Raw genomic sequence first — 13,506 nt, 5'->3', positions numbered from 1 at the left:
CCCAGGGGAGGATAAAAGCATCAAAAGAGGTGAAAACCATTATAAGTCGGGGCATGTGGAGAGTTTCAGTAATGCCAATGGGGAGATTGTCATTATGTTTTCTCTACAGCCTTTAACTGAACAATTGCAAAATTAACTGTCAAACTCTTGACATGAAAAATTATAATTTAAATCCACAAACAACATATGTGTAATCCGGGGCATATACAGAGTGGCACCAGAAAATAATTACTTTCTCTCCATTGAAACCCATTCATATTTTTCGATCTCGTAGGTCCCATGGGCTCTACCGGAAGAGGCGTGACTTTGCCACTCTATTGTTGGACCGTTGGGTGAAAAGTAGAGATGGATTTATTGATTCGTTTCCGCGAACCAGTTCGCGTGATTCAGTTCGCCAAGAGGAGTCGTTCGCGAATCGTTCGTTCGTTCGTTCGTTCAGTCGAGTTTCCGGTAGCAGTGAATCGAATCATCTACGGTTCTTTGAGCTAGTAGGACTCAGCTCCTCCCTCGTTCGTTCGTTCGTTCGTTCGTTCAGTCGAGTTTCCGGTAACGGTGAATGGAATCATGGAATGCACGGTTCTCAGCTGAGTCAGTCAGACTCAGACTCTCAAACGATCGTGGAAGTCGGCCATCAACATAACAACATTGCAACTCAATTCCTTTTAGCTGAGTAGGAGAGCTTCATGTTCAGGATCGGGAAGTTGTTGCCCAGGCCCCGCACGTCAGCTGCTGACTATCATGAAAGCTGAGTCATTATCGTTCATTTTATATATGGAAAATTACCCGAGATAAAGGAACAATGCGTCAACCCTAACCCCAAAATGTATTAAGACCAGGCTACTCGACAAGAAAATGCCCAGCTGTAGGCCTATTGCAAAAATGTAGTTCTTGGTGGAAACGATGTAACCACCTGACGTTTTACTTTACCTCAGAGATAATACGATAGTTAATACTGATATGCCATGCGGCATATCATGCGGCATCACCTGCGCGTATTGCTGCTGCGTAGGCCTACATGGACGTTCCAATTATGTTGACTTTGTGTATCGTTGAAGCTAAATAAGTGGTAATAACTAATATATAACCTACTCCTGGTGCAGTGCATGCAACAGTGTGTGCCATTTATTCAGCTCCAGTATGGGAAGGTTACTTTGGAAATTTAATTCGATAAGGTTACAAGTTAGTTACCCTATTAAGAACGTAATAGTATGCGTATGTTTATTATTTTATCAAAGCCAATATAATACATTTGAGTTTTCCTTTTGAACCTTAGGCTACAATAGGCCTATCCCTCAACACTGAATGAGCTACTGTCAACTGTGGAACACACAGACTTTAAAATCTCTTTTTGACTATGAAATCATTCTGAGATCAAATAGATTTGAACAAAGAAATGTTTTAATAATATCTAAATAATGAAATAATTCACACACACACAAACCATAGAAAAATAAAAAAAACTGAACATTGCAATTTAACATTTTGGTTCTTTGACCAACAGTGATGGCAGAAAGAAAACCCAGTAACCTCTGGGAAACTGGAGAAGCCTGAATGTTCACTTCAGGTTCGCATTCAGGAACATCACTTGTTGCGCCTTGGAGGGAGACAGACGGCTGCGCCTCTCCGAAATGATCAGCCCCATTTTGCTGAACACGCGTTCAGATGGCACTGACGTGGCGACCACACACAATCTCTCCATCATCAGCTGAGTGAGCCGCGGATAGATTAACGATCTACTTTTCCTCCAGGTCAGCGGGTTGGAGGACCTAGGGATCAGTGCCTCTTGCAGGAAGGACCGGATCTCGAGGGTCGCTTCCGCACCTGCACTGATGTGACTGACGAGCCCTGAGACCTGCTCGTCAAAGTCACCCCAGATCATGCTCTCCTCTGTGGGTTGTCCCCCCGCAGCTCCTTGTTCCACCAGAGCTTCCTGCTGGGATGGATTGGAGATGGTCGCCTGTGTGGCAGCATTTGTGAGCCTTTGGATGGCCTCGGTAGCTGCCTGGTCATCAGAGAAAGTCTTCCTCTTGAATCTGGGGTCAAGGACTGATGATTCAGACAGGAAGGAGTTGAACTCAATCCTGTGGAAACGCTTGGCCATCTCAGCGCTGAGTGCAGTCAAAAGGGACACCACCACAGGCTGCTTGAAGCGGCCGGTCCTCAGGTGATTTGCATTGAGCCTCTGCAGACCCCGTGCCAAAATAATTATTTTGGAGGCAGACACGTAGCTACAGATAGGATACAGAAAGGACACAGTTACAGTGGGTCATCTTTGTTATGTGGAACCTTTTTTAAATGTGTTAATGTGATATAATAATATATAATGTGTTATATATATAAAATATTTAGGAATTTGTTACTCTATTTATTTACCATGTATTCATCTATTTATTTAAATACTATGTATATCTATTTATTGACCATGTTGTTATCTATTCATTGACCATGTTTTTATCTATTGACCATGTATCTATTTATTGAAATACATTTATCTATTTATTTACCATGTATTGTCATGCAATATACAGTGGGGCAAAAAAGTATTTAGTCAGCCACCAATTGCGCAAGTTCTCCCCCTTAAAAAGATGAGAGAGGCCTGTAATTTTCCTCATAGGTATACCTCAGCTATGAGAGACAAAATGAAAAAAAAAAAATCTAGAAAATCACATTGTCTGATTTTTAAAGAATTTATTTGCAAATTATGGTGGAAAATAAGTATTTGGTCAATAACAAAAGGTAATCTCAATACTTTGTTACATGCCCTTTGTTGGCAATGACAGAGGTCAAACGTTTTCTGTAAGTCTTTACAAGGTTTTCACACAATGCTGCTGGTATTTTGGCCCATCCCTCCATGCAGATCTTCTCTAGAGCAGTGATGTTTTTGGGCCTTCGCTGGGCAACACAGACTTTCAACTCCCTCCAAAGATTTTCTATGGGGTTGAGATCTGGAGACTGGCTAGGCCACTCCAGGACCTTGAAATGCTTCTTACGAAGCCACTCCTTCGTTGCCCGGGCGGTGTGTTTGGGGTCATTGTCATGCTGAAAGACCCAGCCACGTTTCATCTTCAGTGCCCTTGCTGATGGAAGGAGGTTTTCACTCAAAATCTCACGATACATGGCCCCATACATTCTTTCCGTCACACGGATCAGACGTCCTGGTCCCTTGGCAGAAAAACAGCCCCAAAGCATGATGTTTCCACCCCCATGCTTCACTGTAGGCATGGTGTTCTTTGGATGCAACTCAGCATTCTTTCTCCTCCAAACACGACGAGTTGAGTTTTTACCAAAAAGTTCTATTTTGGTTTCATCTGACCATACGACATTCTCCCAATCCTGTTCTGGATCATCCAAATGCTCTCTAGCAAACTTCAAACGGGCCCGGACATGCACTGGCTTTAGCAGGGGGACACATCTGGCACTGCAGGATTTGTTGTCCCTGGCGGCGTAGTGTGTTAGTGATGGTAGCCTTTGTTACTTTGGTCCCAGCTCTCTGGAGGTCATTCACTAGGTCCCCTCGTGTGGTTCTGGGATTTTTGTTCACTGTTCTTGTGATTATTTTGACCCCACAGGGTGAGATCTTGCGTGGAGCCCCAGATCGAGGGAGATTATCAGTGGTCTTGTATTTATTCCATTTCCTAATAATTGCTCCCACAGTTGATTTCTTCACACCAAGCTGCTTACCTATTGCAGATTCAGACTTCCCAGCCTGGTGCAGGTCTACAATTGTGTTTCTGGTGTCCTTTGACAGCTCTTTGGTCTTGGCCATAGTGGAGTTTGGAGTGTGACTGTTTGAGGTTGTGGACAGGTGTCTTTTATACTGATAAGGAGTTCAAATAGTTGCCATTAATACAGGTAACGAGTGGAGGACAGAGGAGCCTCTTAAAAAAGAAGTTACAAGTCTGTGACAGCCAGAAATCTTGCTGGTTTGTAGGTGACCAAATACTTATTTTCCACCATAATTTGCAAATAAATTCTTAAAAAATCAGAGTGATTTTCTGGATTTGTTTTTTCATTTTGTCTCTCATAGCTGAGGTTTACCTATGATGAAAATTACAGGCCTCTCTCGTCTTTTTAAGTGGGAGAACTTGCACAATTGGTGGCTGACTAAATACTTTTTTGCCCCACTGTATGTCATGTCATTTATTATGCCCCAATAAATTGAAATGCATAAATTAAATAAATAAATTAATTAAATACATACCCTTCTCCACTGATCTCCACTGTCACCTCGTCATATGGCTGCAGAACCTCGCATGCCTCTTCAATGGCCTCCCACTCCTCATGGGTCAAGGTGGTTACTGCTGGAATCACCAAAGCCAGGGTGGTGATGATTGCATCCCTCAGCTTAACAAAATGCTTCAGCATGTAGAAGGTTGAGTTCCACCGGGTGGGGCAATCCTGCAGAACCTTCAGGTCTGGCAGACCCATTTGTAGGAGGGTGGCCCTTAGCTTCTCTGCCGACAAGGAGCTTCGATGGAAGTGGTCAACTATATGTTTGACCTTTTCCACGGTTTCGGCCAGCTTTTTTAACCCCCCCTTGACAGTCAAATTGAGCGTATGGGCGAAACAATGCAGGTGTTTCCATCGACACTTCTGAATCGCCAGGGTGATGTTGGACGCTCCATCGGTAACGCAGGCGACCACCTTGTCCTGGATCTCCCACTCCCGCGTGATCCTCAGCAGATGTTCAGACAAATTGTCAGCTGTGTGACGATCGCTGAACTGAAAACAGTCCAGGAGACAGCTGACCAAGTCATAATCTTGGAGGAAATGGCATGTCACGGACATATAGCTGTGGGTCGTCCTGGATGTCCAACAGTCCGTTGTGAGACACACAGCTGCAGCGTGTCCCACTCTCTCCTTGACACCGGCATGGCAGCTGGCATAAAGTTGAGGAACCAGGACCTTGGAGACGGTCTTCCTACCTGGTAGGATGTAGGAGGGATTAAGGGCCTTGGTAAAGGCCTTGAAGCCCCTGTCCTCCACAAATGAAAATGGCTGTAGGTCCCAGACCACCATTTTCACCAGTTGTTCGTCCAGGGTTTTCTGCTGTTGCGGTGTCATCGGCCGCGACATGAACTGGGTCAGCCTAGATTGCATAGTCTGGCCTCTGCCCCTGGAGTCCCCGGAAGTGTCTTGGGATTATCCGGCATGTGACTCTGCAGATGGTGCCTCAGACGGTGCCTCCTCCTCTCTCCTCACCTCGCAAAGCCGGACCCCAGGGTGCCTTGTCTTGATGTGCTGGTGTAAATTGGCAGTGGACCCTCCTTTAAATGAAATCTTTGACTTGCAAATATTACAGGTACCTATTGAACCCTCAGTTGTTGTAAAATAAGTCCACACAGCGCTCTTCTTTCGTCCTGTCATTGCTTGTTGATCTGCCATCTTTCCTTATCTTTGCAGGTGAAGGTCAAGACTCGAGTTGAGAGAAAGTTACAGTTCAGAGATCAAGTTACAGTTCAACACAGACCAACCAACTGGTGGGGGTGTGGGGGGGGGGTTGATGGGTGTTAATAAATGTGTGAAACTAGCAAATACAACATTGTGTCTGGTTAAATATGTTAGCATCTGTATTTAATGGCCTTTGAGTTATTCACCAGCTTTATTTAATGTATGCATAACAACATAATGTCCTTAAATTAATAGGTTGTGGATCAAAATGCCCCCTTCCCCCAATTCAAGGTGAAGTTTGGCTTAGACAAACCAAACGGGGGGTGGGGGGATGTACTTGAATATCGGATGTTTAACATATCAGCAAGATAATAGACTTGATTTAGCAATGATGGAGTTTAAAAGTAATTTATGTACAGTTGTGTTTATTCTGGGCATATTTGACTATTATTGGGTTAACAGTAACAACACTCTTGTGAAGATGGCATTGGCCACCCCCACTCAAGAATCGATCAAGATCCCCCATGGTGGGGGTCCCGGCCGGGTCGCGTGCGGCAGAACGAACCATGAAAGAACGAAACAAATTGACGAGACATTCAAATATTTTATTAATCTGGCATGACACAGAAAATATAAAGACAACATGCATTTACCATTTCACTGATATTTAATCGTATTATCGTACGCTCGCTCACTAAGCCGATTTGTTTTTTTTCCCATGAAATCGGTTGATTTCTGCCTCATTGGCTAAAATTCAACGAGAGCGTCCTAGACTCAGTCCTAGAACAGCATACGATTGGCTGGCTCTCGTGAGTCGTGACGTCTCTCAGTCGGTCCCTCCTCACCACTCACACAGTGAGTGAACGAACTGTCAGCGAGTCAGCGACTAGTGGGTCTGGGAGGAGTCGAGTCTGAGAACGAACGAGACGAACGAGAGAGAGGAACCAGTTCAGTTCGTTCGTCTTAAAGATTCGTTCATTCGAACTGATTCGTTCGCGAACGAGTCATCTCTAGTGAAAAGGAGTCGTGGCTCAACATGGAGCAAAGAGGAGACGGAAAGCCTATTGGATATTTGGGACCGATATCCAATCGAAATAACGTCTCCTCTTTGATTGACGATTGTTTACTTTCACCTGCGCTTTCGCCCCCCTTTTTTTAAATTAACGCTTTACCCCACCACATACCTTTTTGTCCAATGATTAAACAATCTTTGCACACATGTGGGTTTGTTGTCAAATTCTGGGACTGTTGCGAAAATTGCAATGTGAGAAGGAACCGCACCGAACCAAAAAATAAATATTGTATTTTTGTCCGGACCAAAGAGAGCAAACTAAAGGACTTTCCTGGTGTGAATACGCCCTTAGATACAGATCTTCAGGACTCCCACCGGAGCACCCAGAGTGTTGTAGAACATTTACAGAACAGGGCCAAAAGCTGTGTGCGCCTCCGGATGATATTATGAATCCAAGCCCATCCACTGTAAACACTAGCGCATGGTTCCGTGGCCGCAAGCTGCTCAGGGCCAAAAAAACCCACCCTGTGGAGTGCGGTAAATGACGAGACAAGAGACGGAGATGGGTCGAGTCGGCTTTACTCTCCACTTCAAATTAAACAAGTTACTCCAGCATGAGTTCAAAACGTAACTGCCGTAAACCAGAACACCCGTAAAACCGAACTGTCGTAAACCGGAACTGTTATCCCAAAACCCTTTTCCTTAAAGGAACAGTCCCTTGGTGAATGTCTTTATTATTGTTGTTGTGGGTCACCACACAGGCCCCCCCAGAATTCACCCAAACCAACAGGTCCAGACCCAACAGGGAACATCGGACACCCACTAGTGTTAAACAGAACATACTAGCACGTAACAGTCCCCAGAAAAATCAACGCCTAGGGGGGAGGACCAGGCGGCCCGAATGGCTGCGCCTAACAGGAGAAGGGCAAAAGGTAGGAGCAGGTGCCGAGGCCGCTGCAGGGCCAGGTGTCGAGGCTGCCACAGGTGGGCGCCCCCACCGCGGGGGCTGAGCCAGCTGGAGCGGTTCGCCAATATCCACATGAGCATGCTTGAGCCGGTCTATAGCCACCCGCTCAGGCCTGCCCCCCATATCCACTACAAAGCTCTTAGGCCCACCCTCCAAGACGCGGAAGGGGCCATCGTAGGGGGCCTGCAGCGGGGTACGGTGGCCATCGTGGCGGACGAAAACGTACTTGGCTGACGGTAAATCCCTGGGAACGTAGGACCGGGGGAGACCATGGTGAGACGTTGGAATGGGAACGAAAGCGTCCGCAATGTCCCGGGACACAGCACGATGGGAGGCAGCCGACCACGGGGCCGTGGCGTCCGGAAGAAACTCCCCAGGGACGCGCAGGGGCTGGCCGTACACCAGCTCTGCTGACGAGGCCTGAAGATCGTCCTTGAGGGCGGAGCGAAGGCCCAGCATAACCCATGGGAGGCGGTCAGCCCAGTCGCTGCCCGTAAGGCTGGCCCTGAGCGCGGCCTTCATGTCCCGATGAAACCGCTCGCAAAGCCCATTGCTCTGTGGGTTATAGGCTGTGGTACGGTGGACCTTCACCCCCAGGACCTCGGCGACCGCAGTCCAAAGCTCCGACGTGAACTGTTGCCCCCGGTCCGAGGAAAGGTCGGACGGTGTGCCGAAACGGGCCACCTCAGCTGCTGTAGTGGAAGACAGGGGAACCACTTCTGGCAACCTGGTGGTCCTGTCCACCATGGTGAGGAGGTAGGTGTAACCACCTATCCGGGTGAAAGCGGGCCCACCAGGTCCACATTCACATGGTCGAAACGCCTCTCCGGCACTTTGAAGAGAGCCAAGGGGGCTTTGGTATGCCGAGTCACCTTTGCACACTGGCAGGCCACACAGACAGCGGCCCAGGCCCTGACGTCCTTCCGCAGGCCCAGCCAGACGAACTTGGCCCCCACCAGCTTGGCAGAGGCCTTCACCCCCGGGTGGGAAAGGCCGTGGATTGTCTCAAAGACCTTACGCCGCCAGCCAGCAGGCACCATGGGGCGCGGTTGGCCAGTGGAGACGTCGCAGAGGAGCCGTGCCAAATACCACATCCTCCATGAGGAGCGCCGTGGGGGCCGCCCTGTAGGCCTGTACCTCAGAGTCCGTAGCCTGATCCCCAGCCATAGCTGCGTAGTCGAGGCCCAAGTGGACGGAACCAATAACCACCCAAGAGAGGCAGTCGGCTACAAAATTGTCCTTGCCGGCCACATGCTGAATGTCCGAGGTGTACTCCGAGATGGCGGAGAGCTGACGCTGCTGCCGACCAGACCATGGCTCCGAAGACTTGGCCATTGCGAACGTCAGCGGCTTGTGGTCAACGAAAGCCGTGAACCGACGGCCCTCCAACAGGAAACGGAAATGACGGGTGGCGAGGAAAAGAGCCAGGAGCTCCCTGTCGAAGGCGCTGTATTTCCTCTCAGTGTCACGGAGCTTCCTGCTGAAAAAGGCCAGCGGCTGCCAGGCCGCTGGGCTCTGCCCACCCACTGCTCACACACAGCCCCTACGGCATAATCAGAGGCGTCCGTAGTAAGACCGACAGGGGCGGTCGGAGACGGATGCGCCAGCAGAGCAGCGTTGGCCAACGCGGTCTTGGCAGCATCGAAGGCAGCCGTCATCTCTGTGGACCAATCCAACACGTCTGCCGGCCTCCTGCCCCGCAAGGCGTTGTATAAGGGTCGCATGAGGTTGGCCGCATGGGGGAGGAAACGGTTGTAGAAGTTCACCATCCCCAGGAACTCCTGCAGGGACTTCACAGTGCGCGGGCGTGGGAAACTGGCGATGGCGTCCACCTTGGCCGGGAGGGGAACCGCCACCTGCGGGGTGACGTGGTGGCCGAGGAAAGTGATGGATGACCGGCCAAACTCGCACTTGGCCGGGTTGACAATGAGACCATGCTCACTGAGCCGACCGAACAGCTTCCGTAGATGCGTCTGGTGGTCGTCTGCAGACGCACTGGCAACGAGAATGTCGTCCAAGTAGACGAACAGGAACGGCATGTCCCGCAGCACAGAGTCCATGAGGCGCTGAAACGTCTGTGCTGCGCCCTTGAGGCCGAAAGGCATCCTCAGAAATTCAAAAAGTCCAAAGGGCGTGATGACCGCCGTCTTGGGGACATCCTGCGGGCAGACGGGCACCTGATTGTAATCGCGTACCAGGTCCACCTTTGAAAAGATGGCGGCGCCGGCCAGGTGGGCGGAGAAGTCCTGAATGTGCGGTACCAGGTACCGGTCGGGGGTGGTGGCATTGTTCAGGCGACGGAAATCACCACAAGGCCGCCAACCGCTATCAGCCTTGGTCACCATGTGCAGGGGGGAGGCCCACGGACTGTTGGAACGGCGTACGATGCCGAGGCGCTCCATGGTGGCGAACTCCTCCCTGGCGATCGCGAGCTTGGCAGAGTCGAGGCGCCGGGCCCGTGCATAGACCGGAGGGCCAACCGTGGTGATGTAGTGCTCCACCGCATGCTTAGCCACAGCCGATGAAAACGTGGGCGTGGTGATGTCTGGAAACTCAGCCAGCAGGCGTTGATACAGGGCCCCGGTGGCAAACGTGTTCGCAAGACAAAGCCCCCCCACCCCCCCAACATGCAGGGGTACGAAGCAAAAGAGAGGGCGTCGATCAGGCGGCAGTTCGTTACATCCACCAGCAGCCTCAAGGCGCAGAGGAAATCCGCCCCCAGGAGTGGCGTAGACACGGCAGCCATGACGAAATCCCAGCCGAAATGTCGGCCGCCGAAACACACCTCCACATACCTCGTGCCATAGGTACGAATGGGTGTGCCGTTGGCGGCGTCCATCGGGGGGCCATGGCCGCCAGCCACAGTGTCTACAGGCGTCGCCAGCAGGATGCTGCGCTGAGCCCCAGAATCGACCAGCAGCCGCCGGCCGGACAAGGCGTCAGTGACGAACAGCTTGCAGTCCCGACCAGTGCACACAGCTGTTAACGAGCGCTGGCCCGGGCTTCTCCCGGAGCCCCAAAACTGCAAGGCTGGCGACACTGCTTGGCCTTGGCCCCAAACCTGGCATGGTAGTAACAACACCCGTCGTCACGCTGTCGGCGGGCTGTCACAGCGGCTGCGGTGTCCGGGTCGTACCCCGGGGGCGGAAGCGGGGCCGACGTGTGCTGGGGGGGCAGCAGGGCATGGACAAACTGCTGCCTGCTGGCGGGGAAAATCCTGTCGGCCTCCACAGCCAACGCCCGGTAGTCCTTGGAGGCAAAGAGGGGGGAGCTGGCCAGTGCGGTGCGCACGGGTGCTGGAAGCTGCCGCAGGAAGATGTGGGTGAAAAGGAAGAGGGATCCGCCGAGCCCAGCACGGCCAGCATCCTCTCCATCAACTCGGACGGCTTGCCGTCACCCAGGCCGTTCAGGGAAAGCAGGCGGTCCGCCTTCTCCAGCTCCGAGTTCAAAAAGCTCCAGTTCAAAAAGGCCCACGAGGAACGTCTTGAGTGCGTCGTACTTGCCGACAGCTGGAGGAGCCTCCAACCGCGCCATAGACCTGGCCGTCGTCGCGGCATCTAAGGCTGCTACCACGTGGAAATATTTTGGGACGTCTTGCGTTATTCCTCTCAGCTGGAACTGGGCTTCGATGTGTTGGAACCACGACCGTGGGTTGTGCTGCCAAATGTCCGGTAATTTGACAGTGGCAGCATAGATAGCGCCGACGTTAGCCGCGTCGTTGACGCGCCGCCAGCCGCGGCCGGTGCCACAGCAGGCGCGTTGTTATCACCGTCGATGTGCAACATAATCCAGCCGTATCCAACTCGCGTCGGGGGTCACCAATTGTGGAGTGCGGTAAATGACGAGACAAGAGACGGAGATGGGTCGAGTCGGCTTTACTCTCCACTTCAAATTAAACAAGTTACTCCAGCATGAGTTCAAAACGTAACTGCCGTAAACCAGAACACCCGTAAAACCGAACTGTCGTAAACCGGAACTTTTATCCCAAAACCCTTTTCCTTAAAGGAACAGTCCCTTGGTGAATGTCTTTATTATTGTTGTTGTGGGTCACCACAACCCTCCACTTTGACCTGCCACTAAAAAACGCCACGTTTGGGGAACGTGGCACAGGCAGGGCCGGATTAACACTTTCTGAGGCCCGGGGCTAATTACCCGGGTGAGGCCCTTCATATCATGATGTTCTGACGCATGACCTCACACAAACCCACTAACACATCAGCGTACACAGTAGGCCTACCAATCTATGACAGACTATTTAAAGTGAACTGGTAATATGATTTCAATTTAATTAAATTCATTTCAATTCAAGGGTAGCTTTATTATAATTGCAGTAGTGTTGACAAAGCTGACAGAATGAGGATGGGGAAACAAAATGTATCTGAATTGGCCTACTTGAAAATGTAGGAAAAAAGAAAGTATGAAATTGGTGATTCGGTGACTTTGGCAAATCATTACAGAAAAAGTAATAGGCCCTACAATGCATTTGCTATCAAGTACAGCAAGTTAGGCCCAGACAACATAAATGAACTGTTTTTTGAAAGTTACTTAATTTATAGAAATGCATCCTGTTTTTGTAAACTCATCAAAAACTATAAAACAATGTAGGGCCTATTGTAGGCTATTAAACAAAGGTCAATGAAGGCCCCGGCTATGGCTCAAACGGTTTGGGCATTGAATGGTTAATTTACTCCGGGAGTAACGCCCTGGTAGGCTACATGTCCGGTTACGCACAACAAACCCCAAGCAAGAAGACAGGCAGGAATGTACGATGCAACATATTTGGGGTGAACTGTTTGAAATGTGCACACAAACAAGCTAAAACTATTTTACACATTAATGGGGCTGGGTCATATAGAGGAGGCCGCCGCGGCAAACATGACTCACCAAGGGACTTCAGAAGGTCCGTCCACTGCTCTTCTTCCGTGCGAAATCATTAATGAGCTCCTCAAAGTCCATTTGGGCCAGCATGTCATGCTCAATTGACATTAAAGTCAGATTGTTAAGTTTCTCCTCCAACATTGTCGTTCTCAGCCTGTTCTTGATAATTCCAAGTTTGGAAAATGACCTCTCCCCGCTGGCATTGCTGACAGGCAATGTAAGGTAGATCCGCAGTGCTATGTCGACATTTGGAAAAACTTGTTGTAGATTCCTTTCTTGAATGAATGACAGTAGGTTCATCGGCTGCCTGTTTACAGTGGAGACTTTTGCGAAATGCAAAAACTGTCCTAGTTCATCAGGGAAATCATCAGCCAGGTCTTTGTGGTATTTTGCCTGCAGGTTGACGCTTTTCTCGCGTATTTCACTGAGAGACAATGTGTCCAGTTGCGTTAGAAATCCGAAGTAGGTGGACGTTTCTTTGTACACTGCGTGTCTCTGTTGTAATGCACTGATCAGTTTGTCTATGATGACAAAGAATGTCTCCCGAAAGCGATTTTCTCCCGCATTGGACACAAGGGTTGGTTCGTCTGTGTCATCAGCCGGGGTGGTGCGCTTCACCTGTCGAGTCACAGTGTACTGCTGTGACAGTGATAGTGATTTGGCCTGGGATTCCAAGTGTTTGTACTGGGAGCGTAAATTGGACACAAAGTCTATGAGGGACTGGAGCAATTCCACAGCAGTAACTAGGTCCAACTCCACCTTCTGCAGGGCCCTGCTTGTGATGTCAAATCTTTGCAGCATGGTATCCCATATGATGGCGAGGAATGCTGTCTCGAATCTATTCAATTTTTTTGCTAGAGACTTCGCCTCATCTCGTGCGGCTGATTTCTGATGGTCGTCTTCTGCTATCTCGTTTAAAGTGTCGTGGATATTTTTGAAATTTAAACGGAGAGCTTTTGTAGCCCGGGCGGGTGCTGCCCATCGCGTCGATGAAAGTCCCTTGACCATCTCCATGCGCTTGTTCTCGTTAGACTCCAGTCCATCCATTAATATTTTCCAGCGGCTAGGCGAAGCTGAGAAAAAAGTGAAGATGGATTGAACTAGCCTAAAAAAAGAGCTGGCGTCACGGCAACAATCCACACTACAGACCCCAACAACGTTCAGGGAGTGGGCCGCGCATGGAATCCAATCAGCAAGTGGGTTTATTTCCTGAATTCGGGCACGCAATCCCTTGTATGCACCTGCCATGTTAGACGCG

This window comes from Pollachius pollachius, assembly GCF_949987615.1.
Source record: "Pollachius pollachius genome assembly, chromosome: 2".
In the NCBI taxonomy this organism is placed as follows: domain Eukaryota; kingdom Metazoa; phylum Chordata; class Actinopteri; order Gadiformes; family Gadidae; genus Pollachius; species Pollachius pollachius.
This window is presented reverse-complemented; position numbering follows the sequence as displayed.